Genomic DNA, 21,245 nt, shown 5'->3' with positions numbered 1-21,245 from the left:
TGATCGTGGTGGTATTTTTCTCGGATGCAAGTAAGTCAAAACTTTTCAAATCATATACATTAGAGATTTGGTTTATGTCAATTATACTTCAATGAAAAACATTTTTAAAATAATTTATCTTGCTCTTATATTTATAGGGAGAGATTATATTTTTCTATATCTGCCATATAAGCTTTTTGGCATAGTATAGAGATATATAAACATGGTATTTGTAATATTCTCATTCATATGCAAAGTATAGTTTATACTGAATTTTCAGTCTTTTCTCCTATTTTTATTCTGTGTCCTCTAGGCATTAACACTGAAAACTGCATATAAAATTAAGTATTTAAAATTTGATCATTTCTAGTATAATATGGAATTTCAACAATGACACAAAATATAAGTGAAGTTGCTTTATATTGATTCATTTTTCTTAAAATGTTTTCACTGCATAAAGCAATTATTCAAAAGTTTTAAGATGTATTTCAGTACATTATGTAATGCAAAAACATAAGATTAGGATCATATTAATGCTCACTAAATTGTATGTTAAAATATATTGAATAATTATAGTATTTAGTTTTTTAAAAGAAACCTATACATGTTCCATATTAATTAATAATTTACACATTCGTTTTTAACATCTCCTTCTGGGTGACTTTTATGTATATAGTTTATGCTGGGTTTTATTGGAAATAGAATAAGCATATCACACTATGTCTGGAATACACACATTGTATTTGTCCCTAGGTTGTTTTCTGTAATGTTCTAATGTTTCAACATCTTTTATAACCTTGGGAAATGGGGGAGGAATATAGAAATGTTCTCTAGGTTAGCTGGTTTTATATCCCCATCTACTTTTGTCTGTTCTTTCTTGTCTGAATTATTCCCAATGATATCTAAAATTGGTGGCCATATTGACTTTCATTAAAATTCTATGGGATCTTATTATCTTTACAAAAGTCTTATTTCACTTGAAGTATGTTTTATACTTTCTGTTATATAAGAGAGAAATAAAGCTATGGGCTAAGGAAATAACACATTTTTTTTTCTTTAATGGGAGGTAGTTGAATATATACATTACTGTATTCATCTAAAAACATATTAGAATGTGCTTTATTTACAATAAAAATGAAATAAGGTAGTGCTGTATCGGCCATGTGTAATGGGAAACATATTTGTCTCTCCGGGCAAACTGAAGTGGCGGGTATATTGAATTCAGTAACCTTGAGGACTTAAGGCTTTACTTAACAACCCTCATATTAGAGAATTCTACTTAATAAGTTAAATCATTTTCCAGTGTTTGTTAATCTATCAAAAGGATTTATACATTTCACAGGGGGGATTCAAGCTAAACTATAGGTTTATAAAAACCACCAATTCCTTTGAGACGGAATTTTAAACTTGTTTTTCTAAACCTAACTCTCATGAAATAAAGAAAGCTCAATATACAAGAAAAATGAAAGTGGAGAGTAACTAGCTAATGTGAAATTGAGCAGCCCAGAGTTCACCTGGTCCACAACACCAGATAATGCATGTCAGCCCCTGGTTTACCTCCATGATTCCCATAAAGATCCATGGAGCTATTTTAACAGTACTATTTTAGAGCATTACGCTTTTTAAGGTAATCTGCCCACTCAAAGACCTCTTTTCTGAGTTCTAATCCATATACCCTATTTGGAGGTTTGCTTGTATGTGTCATTCAAGCTCACATAGCCCCATGGATTGTACTATGGATGGACAACTGATTCAAGTGGAAGCTATCCATCTACTAGTTGGACCAATAAGTCTCTCCTTCACTTGAGAATCCTAATTGGGATGGAGAACGTAACAGTGACGCATACAGGACGAGCAAAGCCATAGAGCTTCAGGGAGGATAACATTATTGGGCTACATTGAGCAATGGGTGCTGGTTGAAAGACTAGAGTTTCAAAAAATCAAAGAGGAGAGGGAAAAATGCTGCCGTGACGTGAGATAAATTGATAAAAAGCCACTGCCTTCATCCTGGACAGCTTCTCAGCTCTCTGTTCAGCTTTCTTTTCCCATCCTTAGATTCTACATCATCCATTTCCAAGCAACACACAATATATTTACATAATTAATTTTAGTAAAGTTTATTAACCAAAGGACATTGATTAGAGCAAAACTGAAAGTGCTATCGATATGTCATTTATGAAATTTTGGGGAGAAATAAAGTAAAAACCATTAAGAGTTTTTCAGAGTAGGTTCTGAGATACATATAAAATGAGATAAAACTTTTACTAATAGCTCTGCAGCTTTAAAAATTACATGGTCAGATTTCTAAACTGATTGAGAATTTCTAACAGTCTATTCCGTTAGAATTGGCCATGTCCAAAATATTCCATGTTGTACAGTTAAATGATTGCTGTTTGACTAGCATTCAACTTGAAAGTTTGTTTTAAAGTTTTCCTCTTGAGAGGGAAAGATGCTTAGCATTTTATTGTAAAATTTTCCAGGATTTTCTCTCTTTTCTATGTTCAAGCTCAATATTCTTCAACATATGAGTTAAAGCATCTTAAGGCTTCCTTCTAGAAAATTTATATATCTGCCCCAGGAGTTCAACTTGTTCTCATCTCAGAGGGTCACTTCACTAGAAAAGTTATGTAAAGGTAAAGTGGAATGGAGATTTGTTCTAGTACGTTGTCATGTTGGAATCTGTGATAAATTTAATGACAGTGGTATTACCGAACTTGGAATTAATTATAAATTTTCTAGATATATAAATAAAGAGGGAATAAAATTACTGTATAAATCTAGTTATGGCTGTGAAAATAAATAACATGGCAATAAAAATAATGTTAAAACATTTGTAGAGTCATAAATCAGATATTTTGTTCAAGAAAATGTGATTTTTGATTATAAGAATTGTAAATTAGTATTTAGAGGCAATAGTTTCTTAACAATAAATAATTGGTTACCAAAAAGAATGGATAGTTGAAAAATAAAATGAAATAGAATGGTTAAAATGTGAAAACTATACATCAAAAATTAAAATAGTAAATATATCACATTTGGAAACTACTTCTTTTTAAATCCCAGGAGTCTCCAAAAATTGCTATATTTTTGATTTACAGAATCATTATTATGCAACATCTTTATTCCAAATTCATTTTAAAGAGTAACATGCTTTTAATAGCCACAGTATTACGTAAGAATTCAGTATCAAATGGCTTTTTGATAATATTTTTGAAACAAAACACATATTAGAGATATTATTTTCTGAATTTATGCATGCATAAACTACTTTCTCAGATTTTTTAGATGCTCAACTGACGTGTGGCAATACTGGGATAGCTACACTTGTCTGGTATATAAGGATTATCCATTTATTTCAGTTCTTTGGTGGGGTAATTTTTTTTCTTTTCTGAGTAAACTCTAAATATGTACATATATATGTGTATAGGTATGTATAAAATAGAATTACAGTTTACCGAGAAAAGAAAAATATATATATTTCCATTAGAGAATTAACAGTAAAAAGATTTTTATCATAGAGACATATCTGCTTTCCGGGAAGTGTCTGCTAATGTCCTTATGATCTGATAAGGGAGGAAACCACCATACCACAAAGGAACTACAGAATCCAGAAGAGTATGTGTAAGTCTGGAATCTGAGGGTGCTAAGGGATATTGGGATATAGATTTGGATAAAAGAGTTCATCAGTATGAGAAAACTCTCAATTTCACTATTGATATGGTACAAACATATGCTAGGATGACTCCTAGAGGCAAGAAAAAGTAATAGAACTACCGTATGATCCAGCTATTCCACTGCTGGGTATTTATCCAAAGAACATGAAAACACCTATGCATAAAGATACATGCACCCCTGTGTTCATTGCAGTGTTATTCACAATAGCCAAGACTTGGAAGCAACCTAAGTGCCCATCAAGGGACGAATGGATAAAGAAGATGTGGTATATATACATAATGGAATACTACTCAGCCATAAGAAACGATGAAATCCAGCCATTTGTGACAACATGGATGGACATTGAGGGTATTATGCAAAGCGAAATAAGTCAGAGGGAGAAGGTCAAATACCGTATTATTTCCTTCGTTAAGTAGTAGATAATAACAACAATAAACAAACACATAGAGACAGAGATTGGATTGGTGGTTACCAGAGGGGAAGCGGGGAGGGAGGAGGGCAAAAGGGATAATTTGGCACGTGCGTGGTGATGGGTTGTAATTAGTATTGGGTGGTGAACACGATGTAATCTATGCAGAAATAGAAGTATAATGATGTACACCTGAAATTTATACAATGTTATAAACCAATGTTACTGCAATAAACAAAAAATTAAAAAAAATATATAAAAAAAAAAAAAGAAAGAAAAGAAAAAGTAATAGCCCATACTAAGTGAGATTGAAATGTCAGATTCGCCTTGGAGCCTGGTGGAAGAAGGCCATGTTAGAAAGGAATGTAATCCTAGGAAATCCCAGTAGATGATTAAGTTCTTCTTGAGCACCCAAAGGAGACACTCTTTACAATGCAATGAGAAATGGGCTTGGAGAGTAGCACTAGTAAGTTGTGTGTTATATCTTGTCTCTGACCTGGGTTTGACAGGTAGGAGGTGCTGTACAAGAACTAAAGTCATTAGTACCCATGGGGATGATAGAATCCTGACACAATAGAGGCCAAGTAACAGTACTTACACTTCAGAAAATAAGTGGGTACAATTGTTGTAATGTGTGGCAAACTTAGAGTGGTGTCCAAGGAGGCCTGACTGGTAGAGAGCTACGGAAATGATTGATAGGATTTGGCAACTCCAGTGACCAAATAGATAGGCAGCCAACAAGATTACAGCTTGATCTCAATAATCAAAGGAAATCAAGCATGGATAATTAGGAGGTAAAGGGAAGTTGTCTCAATAAAAAAAATCACACCCTTGGCCAGTTATCAGACCTGAAGCAGTTTCCATATCTGAGTTCCTTTAAGGAAAGGCCTTGTAACACTATAAAATATACATGGTAAGGATTCCAGTCCTTCGTCAAAGGAACTGTTAATTTACTCAGCTAAATATTTAAAGGAGAAGGGAAATACAAATATTCTCAAATCTGTTGGACTAAAGATCTGAGAGGACAACGATCCTGAGAGCTCAAAGAGTCATCATGGCCCATGTGTTAAAGTGCAGTCATATAGGGGTCAGGTAATAAATTGAGCCTTGGCTCAGATCTGGTTCCCTGAGGGTCCAATGAGCCCATGGACTCATTTGCTATACATTTCCCTGGTCCCTGAATGTGTAATTGTAAAAGACATACTTGATATTGCCATAACTCTCACATTAGTTCCTTGACCTATTAAGAGTTATCACAGTGGGGGAGCCAGCCCAGTGGTATAGCGCTAAGTTCGCCCTCTCCACTTCGGTGGCCCGGGGTTCACAGGTTCGGATTCCGGGCGCAGACCGACGCACTGCTTGTCAAGCCATACTGTGGTGACATCCCATATAAAGTAGAGGAAGATGGGCATGGATGTTAGCCCAGGGCCAAACTTCCTCAGCAAAAAGAGGAGGATTGGCAATGGATGTCAGCTCAGGGCTAATCTTCCTCACACACACACACACAAAAGAGTTATCATAGTGGGAAGCCTGGGCAAAAACTTCTGAAAGTGCCTCCCCCTCACCTATGCCAAAGTAGCAAATAAAAAATAGTACATCCCAGGGGTAATGGCAAGAATTAGTGTCACACTTCAAGACCTATCAGATGTAGGAATGGTAGTCTCCCATAGAATCTCCATTTTCCCCCATTGTATCTCCCCGGAACCTGCAAAAACCAGATGGAGGCTGGAATATGATAGTGAACTCCAAGAAATAGACGTCCTGATTACAGTCACTTTGCCTAATCTACTATATTTGCAAGAGCAGATTAACATGGCCTCAGGTGTATGGGGTCTGGCCATTAACCTCATAAATGCGTTCTTTTTCATCCTCAGAAAGGAAAATCAGAAAGAATTTCCTTTCTCTTGGAATGAACAATGATATACATTTACAGTCTTGCCCCAGAGCAATATTAACTCTCCTGCTCTGTGACATAAAAAAAGTCGAAAGAATCTGGACCAACTGGACATCTTGCAGGAAATATCACTGATCCACTATATTGATACAACCATGATAACCAGATCCAATGTCTACCACGTTGGAGGCCTTTAAGGGACACAAGTGTTCTAGAAGGTGAGAGATAATCACTATGAAGATTCAGGGACCACAGGATCAGTTAAATTTTAGGAGTCCAGTGTGCCAAAGTATTAAATTGAATTTTTCACCTCCAACCACTAAAAAGGGAGCACAATGCTTGGTTGGCCTCTTTAGATTCTGGAAGATGAATATTCCTCACTTGAGAATATTGCTCTGGTCCACATGCTGGACATCAAAAGCTGTCAGCATTGAGTGAGGCTCAGAAGGGGAAAGTTTGCAGCAGCCGGTTCACGGCGCAGTACAAACAGAGCTGCCACTTAGGTCATATGACACATTAGATTCTATGATATTAGAGGTATTAGAGGTATTAGCAGTATGAGTTGTGGAAAATGACACCGTATAGGGTTTATAGCCTGTTCCAATAGAGGAATCACAACATAGACACCTAGGGATCTGAAGCCAGGACAGACCATCTTCAATGGGAAATTATGCATCTTTTGAAAAATAGCTTCTGTCATGCTAAGGAGCCGTGGTAGAGATGGAGTACTAGATCCTAGGACAGCAAGTGGCCATAAGACACGAAGTCACCCTACAATCAGAACTGCCCTTTAGGAGCTAGATTCTCTCTGACTCAGCAAATTATAAATACAGGGGGATAACGATGTCTATAGATGACTTTTCACTAGAATCAATGGCGGCCAGAATACAATAGAACATCTAAAAGAAAAACACTGGTAAACTAGAATTCTATACTCAGTGAAAATATACTTCAAAAATGAAGATGAAACAAAGTAATTTTCAGATTGACAAAAGTTGGGAGAATTCATCTCCAGCAGACCCACATTATAAGAAAAGCAAATGTAAGCTTTTTCAGACTGAACAGAAAGGCTGAAGCCAGTAACAGTCCATCATAAGATGGAAGTAGTACATGCAGAGGGCACAAGCGAAAAGAAACACCTCTTTTAATAGGCTGATTTAGAGGGAAAAAGCTGACGTTGGTTCATGTATTTGTTTCTATTGCTGCCATAACAAATTAAAACAAACCTAGTGACTTAAAACAAGATATCTGAATTAACTTACAATTCTGGAGATCAGAAGCCTGAAATCTGTCTCGGTGGGCTAACATCAAAGTGTCAGCAGGGCTATGTTCCCTTCTGGAGGTCCTGGGGTAGAATCCATTTCTTTCGTTTTTCCAACTTGTAGAAGCTGTCCACTTTCCTTGCTCATAGCTTCCTTCCTCCATCTTCCAAGTCATCAATGTCTGGCCAAATCCTTTCCATACTGCTGTCTCTCTGGTCCTCCTCTCCTACCTCCTTCTTCCATTTTTAAGGACCCTTGTGAGTATACTAGGCCACCCAAAAAATCTAAGATAATGTCCCTATTCTAAGCTCAGCTAACAGCAACCTTAATTCCACTCTCTCTTATAAGGCAACATGTTCACTGGTTGCAGGGATTAGGAAGTGGACGACATTGGGGGGGAGCATTATTCTGCCTACCACATTTCACAATGTCCAGACTCAGCATGTGATTGCAAGGTGAAAATGTACAGCAGCTATACTAGAACCCCTTCCAAAGGTAGTCCTGGAAGACACTGGTGACATTTAAACCAATAAGTGTGGGATCTCAGTGGCACTAAAAATTTCAATCAAGAGATTTGGTAAGAGAAAATCTTCCTTGTGTGCTGGGAGTGGGTGGTGCACCCGGCCATTCACTTTGTACAGAAAAAGAACTGGATTGGCGTTAGCATATACAAATAGACTTAAGGACGGTGGGAAAGAGCTTTACTGGCTAATCAGGGGATTAAAGGAGAAAGCTTATAAGGCTGGAAATAAGGAGATATGGAATAGAGATGTGTAGATGGATATATTAGGCGATGAAGAATTCTAAATATTGCATATTAATATTTACAATACAAAAAAAAACGGAAAAAAATGACTCTTCTAGTTAATCCTCCTCAGTACTGGCACAATAGATGCAGAAACACTATAACTATTATAATAGGGTAGAGTATGTACGTGGGTCCAAGAGCATGGTCAGAGCCTGATCTAGGCACTACCACTGGTGAATGTCTAACTTGCCAGAAACAGAGATTAACACTGAGTCCCCAGTCATGCACCATCACTTAAGAAGAACAGCAGGCCACTTAGCAAATTGCTTATAATGGACTCTTCTTTTCTTGAATGGATAGCTATTCGTTTTAACAGGAATTGCCACATATTGCAAGTAAAGGGTTGCATTTCATGCATTAGGGCCTCACTTAGTATCACTATTAGAAGGATTACAGTGTGCTTGATCAAATGGCACAGACTTTCCTATAATATTTTAGACCTAGGTATCCATTTTACATCAAAAGAGTGTGGGAGTATGCACTTGACTTCCTATATACTGGAATGGCCTGTTGAAGTGCCAAATCAGAGAGGACGATTTTCTTGCATTTTAAAGCAAATATATTTATATGATTTTCCTGATAGGAAGAATGTGTTATCAGTCTGGAAACCATGAAATGGAAACAGGATTGGTGTTGCTATCGAAACTGTGAGTGACTGATTTTAGGAGCTTATACTTTCCATTCCCACATCTCTCGGCTCTGTGGGTTTAAAGACCAAGGTTTCCAAAGTTTAGAGATCAAGACTTCCCTTAAAGACACAGTAAAAGTACCAGTAAGCTACAAGATATGGTGGCTGTCAGGGCACTTGGGGCTCGTCATACCCAGAGATTCTGACCATCAAGAGGAAGTAGGGAGAAATATATATGGTACTTGGTTCTTGATTTAGGTGCCTCTTGGTTATATCTTTGACTGTTTTTGACAGTAAATAAGAAAATGGCTCCATTGTAAATGTCTTTCATGATAGCTTCCACCTTGAAGTCAGCTTCTCAAAGGATCTTACCTGTAACTATCTATCTGTCTATCTATCTATCTATCTATCTATCTATCTATCTATCTATCTATCTATATGTCTATCTATTGATCTATCATCATGAGAAGTAGTTAATATTATGCCTATTATTAGACTGAATCAAAAATTTAACTATAGACCAGGTTTAGTAATTCCCTCATAAATAACAAAACTTGGATAAGTGGATGGACATTTGAAGATATCTTAAAAATGATATTTAAAGAAAATTGCAATAAGACATTCCTTGAGAATGTATGAGAAAAGCCTACCAGTCAGAATCAAAATGGAACTTAAAGAATCAATGCCTTCTTTACCATGGTAAATCATTCTTCATATACTTCTAGGAACATTTTTAAAATAGTCCATTTTCCTGACTGAACGATCTCAGGGCCACTGAAGTGCCATGCTTATTGGGTTTCAATCTCTTTCCTTTTTTGTGAAAGTCATTGTAGGAAATTGCCTTAAATACAGTGCATACAAATTTTACCTCTTGCCCAATTTTGCAACATTTTCCTAGATTTTTTTTATTCTTATCACAATAAATTACTCAACAAAAAGTAGGCCAATGGATATGAATAAACTATATTAACATATGCCCTTCCCTGTTTCCATATACTGTTCAGATACTACTAGAATAATTATAGAAAACTGAACTTGTGAACTCTCTCTGATCACACCATCCAGTCCCCACCTTTCACCCTCCAGCAAAGAAATAAACAAACAAAAAAACCCTGCTTTTCTTCCACTGCTATGCTCTCAGTAAACGACCGGGAGAACTACTGTTCTTCCTGTTGTTCAATGAAAAACTCAGACATTACAATACAATAATATTCTTCCAGTGATTCTATGAGTGATAATATCACTCCCCTTCTTAAATCTCTACAATGGCTTTCCATCTCACTTAAAGTAAAACTCAGACTTCTTTTCATGGCCTAAGCGTCCTACACGACCTGGCTCTTGGCTGCTTCTTTATCCTCATTTCTTGCAACTTCCCAAGTCATTCACTGTACATTGGCCACACTGGCCCCCTGGTTGCTCCGCAAACACATCAAACATCCTTCCACCTTAGAGCTTCTGGATTTACTTTGCTCTCTGCCTGGAACACTCATGCCCCGAATAATCTGTCACTATGTTCTATATCTGTGTGTTTGTTCATTTTGTTACTGTTTGTCTCCCTTCACTAAAGTATACGCTCCATGAGGACAGGGATTTAGTTTTCTTCACAACTGTATCCCCTTTGACTACCTAGTATCTGGTAGGTCCTGGATAAACAATTGATGAATGAAGCAAAGCCATCAAAATGGTATTGTTTCTACTTCCTTTTACTTCTGTTGGCAACATTTCTTCATTTGCCACAACTGCACAAGCTACCCTCATTGTTCATGCTACTGAAATAATCTCCTACCTGATGACTTCATTTCCACCCTTGCCCCCATGTAATCTGTACTTCACACTAAAGTCAATGCCATGATTTGAAAACAATACGGTTGTGTCATGACTCTTTTTTTAAAAGCCTCTTAATTACATTCTGTTGATCCTAATCCCAATTTTAATAGAAGTCTAGAAAGCTTGACTTCCTCTCTAGCCTCTTATCATCTTTTTATCTCTGTCTTCAGCCATATTCTTTTGTCTTATGTACCTTTAAATATTGTGTCCCTCTGTTCATTTTTACAACCTATGTTTATTTCTGTATATAACTTAAATATTACTTTCCTAGGGATATCTCTTCTGATTCTCCTCCTTCCAAATCACGTTAGCTTCCTATGTTATATGTCCCAGATCACCCTGTATTTCTCTTTCTAATTTATCAAAATTATTTGTGGCTTTCCTCCTGCATAAGAGCAGAGCCCTTACAAACTATCAGAAAGGCCTGCCCATTCCCTTCCTGGTAGGGAGTTGCAGAACTGGGTCTGTCCTGAGTTATCTGTACCCTCCCCAGGTATTTTGAATCAAGGATCAGCTCCCCATATAGATGCCACTGGACAAGGAATAGGTGACTGGCTGCTTCTTCACAGAGAACCAAAGATCCTTTAAGGTCTTGTGAGGAACTTGGCCGCACTTTGTAAAACAAATTCTCTAGTTGTTAACAACACTACATAAGGTTGTCTTAAGATTAAGAGATATGAACATTGGATCTGGGGTGAGATACATGGCTAGAAAGCTATTAGAAAACAAAATAAATCAAAGGAAAACAAAAAGCTACTTTTCTGTGATCTTTTTCTAACGCTACTAGACAAACATTTCAAAAGAGTCTAAGGCGTGCCCCTAGCCAGTAAATTTCAAGTCCTACAATATGCACAAATAGAAACCACTAGTCTTTGGGACATATGTGGCAAATTTGCTTATTAGATAATGTTCCTTTTCCTCTTCAAGCAGTTGTTGCACAAATCCTCTTACAGATGTGCTGTACTTAGCTTTCCAAGAAAGTTTGCTCTTCAGTGAAGAGCCTTCAATGAAGACTATTGATACACAGTTGATAGTGCTCAAAGCACCCAGTGAGAATTAGAAAGAGTAACTCCAGATGGTCTCTGCCTACCAGGACTACAAAAATTAAATGATAGTGTTGAAGGATGGGATGCAAGAATCCTACAGTGCCCTTCAATTTCCGGGAAAGTGGTGGTTTACTAACAATAAAAGTTGAGAAAATGTTAACACTATCAAGTGTATTTAAACACGTATCATAAGATAGCTGCAGGGGAGAGTATGTGGAGACACAGGAATATTACTAAATTCAGGATTCATCCATGATATTACGCAATCATACTATTTTCATATTATAAATAACATTAAGAATTTAAGTTCATGTTTTAGTAACATTGCTCAGATATTGATAATGTTATCAAACTATATTATGCATTCAGTGCAGAAATATCTGCCTTTCTGAAGCATTTGGAAAGAAGAAATTTTCAAAGTCAACCAAAGATCTGTAATTTTACATATTTCAATTGGTATTATAACAGTTAATGAGAAGATCTAAACATGTATTATGCATCAGAGACAATGTTTGATTGCTTTTGAAATTATTTCTTCTGCTACAGATAGGCCATCATATTGTGAGTTTTTGGAGTAGTAACACCCCAACCTGCATGGATTGATGTCTAAGTTCCAGAGCCACAGACATGCACAATTTTTGCTCTTGTTTACGTTTCAGTGTAAAAAGTTATTTACATCCTTTTTGGTAGGTTGTGTATAACCATTTAATCTGAATCTTATTTAGGACATTTTATTTAACACTGAAAAAGGACTCTGTCTTTAAAATAGAAAAAAAAGTACAGTAAAATTCATTAGTCATATTTTCACAGCTTCTATTTTTTCTGTTTTACTTTGTCTTTGCATCCTATATCTCCTTCTTCTTTTGTTTTTTTTGGTTATTTATCTCCCTTTCTCTCCTATCTACTCTGATTTGTAGCTTATTAAAGCATTCTAGAGCTTTCTGGTCTAAGCCTGAGTGCACTGCTACTCATTTGTGAGATGCCAGTCATATGTCCTCCAGTGCCTGTCGTCTTGTCTGTATCACAGAGATATCAGATTGGACACGTCAGAGTCTATGCCTACTTACCATTTCCTCAAGAGAAGATCAGAGTTATCATAAGATTTTTTAAATATTCAAGAACAGATCCATCCAATTTTTTTATATGTAAAATAGAATAATAATAACCAATGGTCACTGTTTTTATAAAAGTAAATGTGATGACATAGTTTAAGAGGCTTAGCACTGTGCACGGTACATAGTGCTCTACTTCATCAATGCCCTGGGTCCTCTAAACACTTTAAGATAGCAACCTTGATCACGACTTTAAAACTTATAATCAATGTAAAATAATCTAACTTAAAAAGACTGAAGAGGGCCGGCCCAGTGGCTTAGCGGTTAAGCGCGCACGCTCCGCTGCTGGCGGCCCGGGGTTCGGATCCCAGGTGTGCACCGACGTACTGCTTCTCTGGCCATCCTGAGGTCGCGTCCCACATACAGCAACTAGAAGGATGTGCAACTATGACATACAACTATCTACTGGGGCTTTGGGGGAAAAAAAAATGAGGAGGATTGGCAACAGATGTTAGCTCAGAGCCAGTCTTCCTCAGCAAAATGAGGAGGATTAGCACGGATGTTAGCTCAGGGCTGATCTCCCTCACAAAAAAAAAAAAAAAAAAGACTGAAGAATATTTATTGAAAGGTAACTCACAAAACAGAAAGAAGTGCTGAAAAATACAAAACCAAAAACTAGCACAGACAGAATGAACTCAAAGAAAATCACTTTACTCAAAGAAAAGCACATTATTTCTCAATATTAGGTTCACAATGGAGTCACCTGAGGCATCTTTAGAAGCGTGCATACCTGTGTCCCATGCCCCGATTCTGATGTGTATTTTCTGGGATACGGCCTGGACTTTATTCTACTCCTGATGTCTGTGCTCAAGAATCAATTTCCAGGAAGAGAGAATGGGACTGACTTATTTTGGTGCTGTTCAGTCCAACAATGTCCTTTCTGATTTTCTGCCTGCTGGTCTGTCCATATCTGACAAAGGGATGTTGAGTCTTCAACTATAATGGTGGGTTCACCTATTTCTTCTTGATGTTCTATCAGTTTTCACCTCATGTATTTTGATGATCTGTTGTTAAGTGCATATACATGAAGGACTGTTATGTCTTCTTGGAGAATCGAACCCTTTGTTATTATGTAATGCTCCTTTTTATCCCTGAGAATTTTCCCTACTCTCAAGTTGGCTTTGTCTGAAATTAATATACTTAATCCAGCTTTCTGGTAATTAGTATCACCATAGTATATCTTTCTCTAAGCTAAATCTCAAGCTTGTCCACACTGAGAATCCAGCAATTCATCAATTACAATTTCAGGTTTGCTGCCCTGGTATGGACTACCATAATAGTTTCTGCTTCTGGACTTCTGCTCCACTAAGCTCTGCTTCTTTGCATTTTCCCCTCTCCTTAATTTTGAGGGCAGCAGTTTTCTCTGTGACCTCAATACTTTGATGGATCTAAGAATAGTTGTTCATAGTTTACACAGTTTTTTCTTGTTTTGAGGATAGGAGTGATGACTTCCATCTTTCCTACATGTTGGATCGATTGACAGACCTGTTTTATATTATGCACCCACCGTTGTGTTGCAGAGAAATGCTGATCTGTGGTCCCACCAGAACTGCAAGTATTAAGAAAGGGGGTTGCTATTGCTAAAAAAGGGGTAAAGGATGATGGCCAATTTCAAAACAACAGAGAAACTGTGAAGAGTTTGAACACAAGATAAAACAAAAATGAAAAACAGAAGATTGATAGAAGGACATAAGGATTGGGAATCTGTGTTTAAATATTTCCTTGAAAGTGAATATCTTGAGACGCAATCATCAGAAAAATTTTGGCATGCAGAAAAGAAATAATGAATTGCCTGTTCAAATGTGCATTTTTATTATGTTTTATCCATTGGATATATTTTAAAGCATTTGCTACTGCTTGAATAAACCTAAAAGTTTTTAAAGAGTATTGATCAGTTAAAATAAATTTCCGTCAGTGTATATTTTATCGTATAAGTTACTGTTGAAGGGAAATAAGCTTAGATTATAAACTCTACTCCAGTGAATCCATAAATGAATTAATTAGTACTAATTAACTACTTCCTTAACAATAATGTTTTGTAAGAAAAAAGGGATATTTAAAAAAAAGAAAGTGTTACCGAGTCAAAAATAATTATAAAACTATTCTTGACTTTACAACAAGTTGCAGCACGATTTTTAGCCTTGCTAAAGTAAGAAATATAGCTGTAAGTATCTTACCATTATGTCTTTGCTGGGAAAAAATAATTTTCCTTTCTTATAATCTTATACAGTCATGTGCTGCGTAATGATGTTTCAGTCAACAACAGACCACATATACGACAGTGGTCCCAAAAGATTATAATGGAGCTAAAAAAATTTTATCACCTAGTGACATTGTAGCCATCGTAATGTCATATCACAATGTGTTTGTGGTGATGCTGGTGTATAAAACCCACTGCACTGCCAATTATATAAAAGTATAGCACATACAATTATGTACAGTACATGATACCTGATAATGGTAATGAATGACTACTCACTTGTTTATATATTTACTATACTATATTTTTCATGTTATTTTAGGGTGTACTCTTTCCACCTATAAAAAAAGTTTACTGTAAGTCAGTATGCTGGCAGCAGCCTCATATATCTCTTGGTCACTGTGTCTCTTGATTGCATCACTTTCTCTTGTGCTTGATTTAATCTCATGGTGTTGTGTTTATCATGGCCCCTAAGCATACAAAATGTACTGTTAATGTTGCTAGTCAGAGGCCACATTGAGTGACTGATTTGGAAATGAAATTAAAAGTGATTAAGGACTATGAAGGTGGAAAATCAGTGATGGTTATTGTTCACCAGTCAGACATGTCCCATTCCACCACAGCTACGATCTTGAAGAACAAGAACAAAGTTCAAGGCTTTTAAGGACAGGATAGTAGTCTTTCTTGGGGGCAACATTGCAGGCTACAAATTGAAACCCTTTGTGATCTGGCACAGTGAGAACCCCACGGCCTTCAAGCATATAAATAAGCACTCACTACAGCAGCAATAAGAAGTCATGGGTGACTCAGCTCCTCTTCCAAGAAGCCCTCCTGAATTGCCATGCAAGTGAAATGGAAAAGTTTAGAGAATAACATACCTTTCAAGATTTTGCTTACTGCTGATAATGCTCCCAGATACCCTCCTTTTATTGGTGATCTTCATCCCAATATCAAAATGATGTTTCTCCCTCCAAACACCACTTCTTTGATCCAACCAACGGATTAAGGAGTTATAACAATTTTAAGGCTTACCACCTGAGGAGGACCTTTGCCCAAGCTATTGCTACAACTGAGGAAGACACTGATGCAATTCTCAAAGGATGAAAACATCTATGACTACATCAAGAACTTTGTTTGGACTTGGGGTGATGTCACCAGGGAGTGTACGAATGGCCTCTGGAAGAAGACACTCAAGAGATTCATCCATGACTTCAAAGGCTTTGTCAAGGATGAATGGTTGCAAAGATCAACAAGGCTGTTGGGGCCAGCACCATAGCCTAGTGGTTAAGTTCAGTGCACTCTGCTTTAGCAGCCCAGGTTAGGTTCCTGGGCATGGACCTACACCACTCGTTGGCAGCCATGCTGTGGCAGTGACCCACATACAAAATAGAGGAAGATTAGCACACATGTTAGCGCAGAGTGAATCTTCCTCAGCACAAAACAAAAGTCATCAAGGCTGTGGTTGAGGTGGCAAACAACTTTAAGCTGTAGGTGGATGAGGATGACATTGAGGAACTCCTAGAGTTGGCTCTTGAGGAATCGACTAATGAGGAGTTGTTGGAACTGGAACAGGAACACATAACTGAAGAAGAGGCAAGAGAAAAGGAAACTTCAGGAGAAGAAAAAGAACTCCCAAGAAAATTCAGTGAAGGTACAGCAGAAGATTTTGCAGACCTGAACAAGCTCCTTAAAAAGTTTACAAACATGGATCCCAAGACCAAAAGCTTTTCATTAATAGAGAGAAATGTTCATGTAGCATTACCTGCCTACAAGCAAATATATGATGAAAAAAAGAAACAAACCAAGCAAACCACCATGGACATATTTCTGAAAAGAGTGACACCTCCTCAAGAAGAAACTCAGGCAGTCCTTCAGGAGGTATTCCAGAAGAAAGCATTGTTATTGTAGGAGATGACACCTCCATGCATGTTATTGCTCTTGAAGACCTTCCAATGGGATGAGATATGGAGATGAAAGACAGTGACATTGGTGATCGTGACCCTGCGTAGCCCAGGCCAATATGTGTGTTTGTGTCTTAGTTTTTAACATAAAAGTTTAAAAATTTTTAAAAATAGAAAAAAGCTTATAGAATAAAGATATAAGGAAAGAAAATATTTTTGTACTGTTGTACAATGTGTTTGTGTTTTAAGTTAAATGTTATTACACAAGAGTCAAAAAGTTAAAAAAATTAAAGTTTATAAAGCAAAAAAGCTACAGCATGCTAAAGTTTACTTATTTATTATTGAAGAAAGAAAAAGATTTTTTTAATAAGTTTAGTGTAGCCTAAGTATACAATGTTGATAAAGTCTACAGTAGTGACAGTGATGTCATAGGCCTTCACACTCACTCACCACTCACTCACTGGCTCACTCAGAGCAGCTTCCAGTCCTGTAAGCTCCATTCATGGTAAGTGCCCTATACAGGTACCATTTTTTGCCTTTTATACTGTATTTTTACTGTACCTTCTCTATGTTTAGATATGCAAATACTTACTGTTGTGTTACAATTGCCTACACTATTCAGTACAGTAACATGTTGTACAGGTTTGTAGCCTAGGAGTAATAAGCTATACCATAGAGCCTAGGTGTGTAGTAGGCTATTCCATCTAGGTTTGTGTAAGTACACACTGTGATGTTACCACAATGACAAAATCACCTAATGACACATTTCTCAGAATGTATCCTCGCCGTTAAATGATGCACAACAGGACTTAAACAATAAAGTAGAAATACACAGTTGCTATGTATGGAACATGAATTGCACGCTCAGATGCATACAGGGACCTGGAAATTAACATCAATTACAGAAGTTTGGGTGGAAAAAATTGGAACATACCTAGCAAGTATGTTCTTGGTCTGAAAACCACTCTAAAAACCACACGAGGCTAGGACTTGGATGAAGCAAGGGGGCACTCATCTTGGGCAAAAAATTTAAGAGAGTGCCAAAAATCAGATAAAAATATTAATGTTATTTTCAAAATTAAAATTAATGCAAAATGTACATTTGAATAAAACATTAACATTTTACTTGAAGATAGGATCTGTATTGATCTGCTAGAAACTACTACTATTTCACCTGAATCACTGTAGGAACCTCCCAACTAGTTTCTCCACATCTTCTTTTCCCCCCTCCAAGAAGATTACACACTGCGGAAATCAAGACCATTTCAAAACATAAATCTTATAGCATCAGTTTCCTTCACAAATCCCTTAATTTTTTTTTTTTTTTCATTTTCTTAGGAAAAACTCCAAATTCCTGGAGGGAAATGAAGCCTCTCCTGCCAGCCTCTTCTTCTGGCTCTCTGCAGTCCAGCCACACATGCCTTCCTTTAGTTTTGAAATGCACTATACTCTTTCCTGGCTCCAAAAACCTTGCATACTGTGTCCCTCCTGCTGAGAAGACACCTTATCTCTTCAATTACCTAGTTAACTTCTTGTATTTCTGATTGAAGCTCAAGTACCACCTCCTGAAGAAGTATCCCTAAGAACAGCTTACACAGAATCAAGTGAGCCCTTTTCTTATACTTCCCTTGAATACTCCATTACCTTTCCTTCACAGCACTTAGCAAGACTATAAACTCCAGGAAAACAGGGAGAACCCAACTTTGCTCACCACTATATGTCATCCTTACCTAGCCCAGTGCCTGGCACAGAGTAGATTCTCAATATATGTTTTTTGATTGAATTAATAAATCTCAGTAAGATAATAGATGTTTCAAAAGTCTCTAAGACTCTGTTAAAAGTCAATTAAGTATAGTTAAAAGGCAACAAAAAAACCTATAAACAAAAATCAACTTAGTATACACATTGATGCTACTGTTTTTAAAAAAACCTAAGAGAATGACTTACAAGATCATTTCAATAACTCAATTAAGGTTTATAAGATTTGAATGCAGAAAACTCCACCACAGCAATCTGTGAATGCTTTGTTTGGAAATAAAAGGTAATCTTAGGAATTAGCAGAAATAAAGTAACATTGACAACATCAATTTGCAGAAACATAAAAAGTGATTTTTTTCCCTAGATAAAAGGGAGATTATTAACGGTTGGCATAAGAATTCAAAAAGTAATTCAATTCTCTTTCATATGGGAACGTCAAATATTGTTGACACTAACATGAAAAAGATAACAAAGTTTTCTGCAAATGAGTTCCCACCCTTGACATGAGTCTTTCAAGCCATTCCATAGTCCAACTTGTTATTAATAAATCAAAGACAGGAAAAATCAAATCCATCACTTTGTCTTACTACTCCCTGCTCCTCCTGTAGCTGCTTGACAATGTGTGATTTATGATGTATAAGTAGGGCTATGGGGCTTGACATGGTGAGTATGACTTCATTAAATATTTTCTTGTAATCAGCTTAGATCTCCTCTTTGACAAGCACTTCATCCTCAAGTGTTCTCAGAAAATAAAATAGGTAACATAATGAAAGCAAATGTTATATCTTAAAGATATATTTGCATTGTCTATGTATTTGCAATTACATAGTCTTTACTCAAGTATACATATTTACCACGAAATCTAAACATTTTCTGCTGCAATTTCTTTAGAAACCAGAAATTGTTAGTCCTAATGGATAATGTCTACCATCCTGGTCATAGCTCAAACACAGAAATCAAATTTCATCAGAGTTTAGAGTGGTTTCAACTGACATAGCTACAGTATTTTTGTTTCAACACTTTGTTCGAGCAATCAGTAATCAATCAGATAGGCTCACAAACCAAACATTTATTACTGGCTGTTAGTGATTTGTATTCATACTTTGGGTCTTTTCTAGCTCAAAATAATACAATCAACAAAGAGGTAGAATATCTCATGTATTAGAGATTCAATCATTATTCTTCAATTCTTAATGCTGTGATTTATTTCTTCCTTTTTCTAATTTGAAGGTAATTTACACAGTACGTTAAGATGGCCAAGGCTTTATTTAATCCTTGTGTAGGTCAAAATATTGACCTTAAAAAGAACCATGACAATGAACAAAACCTTTCAATGTTGGCAGTTTCATATAATACAATATTGGTAACAAGGAAATAAGTAACATGAAGAAAATAACAAAAATATCTTAGAACTAGTAAAACTAATTCAAATCCTATTCTATGATTATATCAGTAGAATTATAGTTATATGCATGAATCTATAGTTTAATATTTATCCATTAATAAATTTAACATATTTATTATTTGAGAGCCATTGTGCAAGTGCTATGGATATAGTGCTGAAAAGATCAAAGTCTCTCTTTTAAACACAATTTCATTTTACCCTACCTTATTCTACAAGGATTTAGGGTGACATAAATCATACACCAAGCAAGATATTATTAATTAAGTCTGATGGTTAAAAAGAAGAACAAATGTGGAGATATAAAATAAAGCAAGAAATATGAAAATTTCAGCATTGTGATAGACATTGTTTACCGAGAGCCAGGTCTCTGCTGCTGCCATACACATGGGAGGATAGCCCTTGTCTGCCTGGGAAAAGAAGGATGAGGTAAAGGGACTGGCTTTGGCCAATGTAACATGAGTATACAGGATGTGTTTACCTTACAGGCGGAAGAATTTCAAAGCTGGTTCATGATTCTCCATCTTCTTTCTTACCGTGCCAGAATGATCAGGAAACACTTGTTCATTAAAGGTGCCCCCAAGAATATTGTGCTCGACACATGACTTACATCTTCCCTAGAGGGTTTTCTGAACCTAGAGTAGTATGATAGGGAGTAATAATGAACTTTCTTTTCTGTCTGCATTAAACCTTTGAAATTTTGGGGTTGTTACTACTAAATAACCTAGTTTATCTTGAATAACATGTATATGTTTATGAGATCTTAAACCTGACTCTAAGATTTCTAGCAGCCAGTAGAGCTGATCATTTATGTAATCCATAGACTGTAAGATAAAAGAGACACAGCTGTCTGGAGATAAATATCTATATAAGGTTTTAAGATCAGTAGAAATTCTCCTGAAGATCATAAGAAAAAGTGCATTATGTGATATAGTAAATGAAAATAATAATAGTTATTAATATTTACTGCTTCTCATATTCCTGGCTAAGCTAAGCATTTTCTTTTGAGGATTATTTTATTTAATCCACATAACTGTTCCCTGAGGAATATACTATAATTATCATCCTCAATTCACAGTGAATTGAAAATGAGATACAGAGAGGTTAAGGATTTTGCCTGAGGTCAGGCAGCTAGCAAGGGCTGATGGAATTAAGAAAAAATATATCTTTCTTATCTTAAGGGAAATTTGGAAGAATGAATATCTGGGCTCCTTTTTTAATCAAGGAAAATATGAAATCCAAAATGTGAGTCTTTCTTAAAACAAGGAATCAACTTTAATTAAATTGAAACAGTACACGACACTTTGTTGTTAAGGCTCTATATTATGAATCACTTCTCTCTGC

The sequence above is a fragment of the Diceros bicornis genome, chromosome 6 (assembly GCF_020826845.1).
Source record: "Diceros bicornis minor isolate mBicDic1 chromosome 6, mDicBic1.mat.cur, whole genome shotgun sequence".
NCBI classification, from domain to species: Eukaryota; Metazoa; Chordata; class Mammalia; order Perissodactyla; family Rhinocerotidae; genus Diceros; species Diceros bicornis.
Note: the sequence above shows the minus strand (reverse complement) of the source record.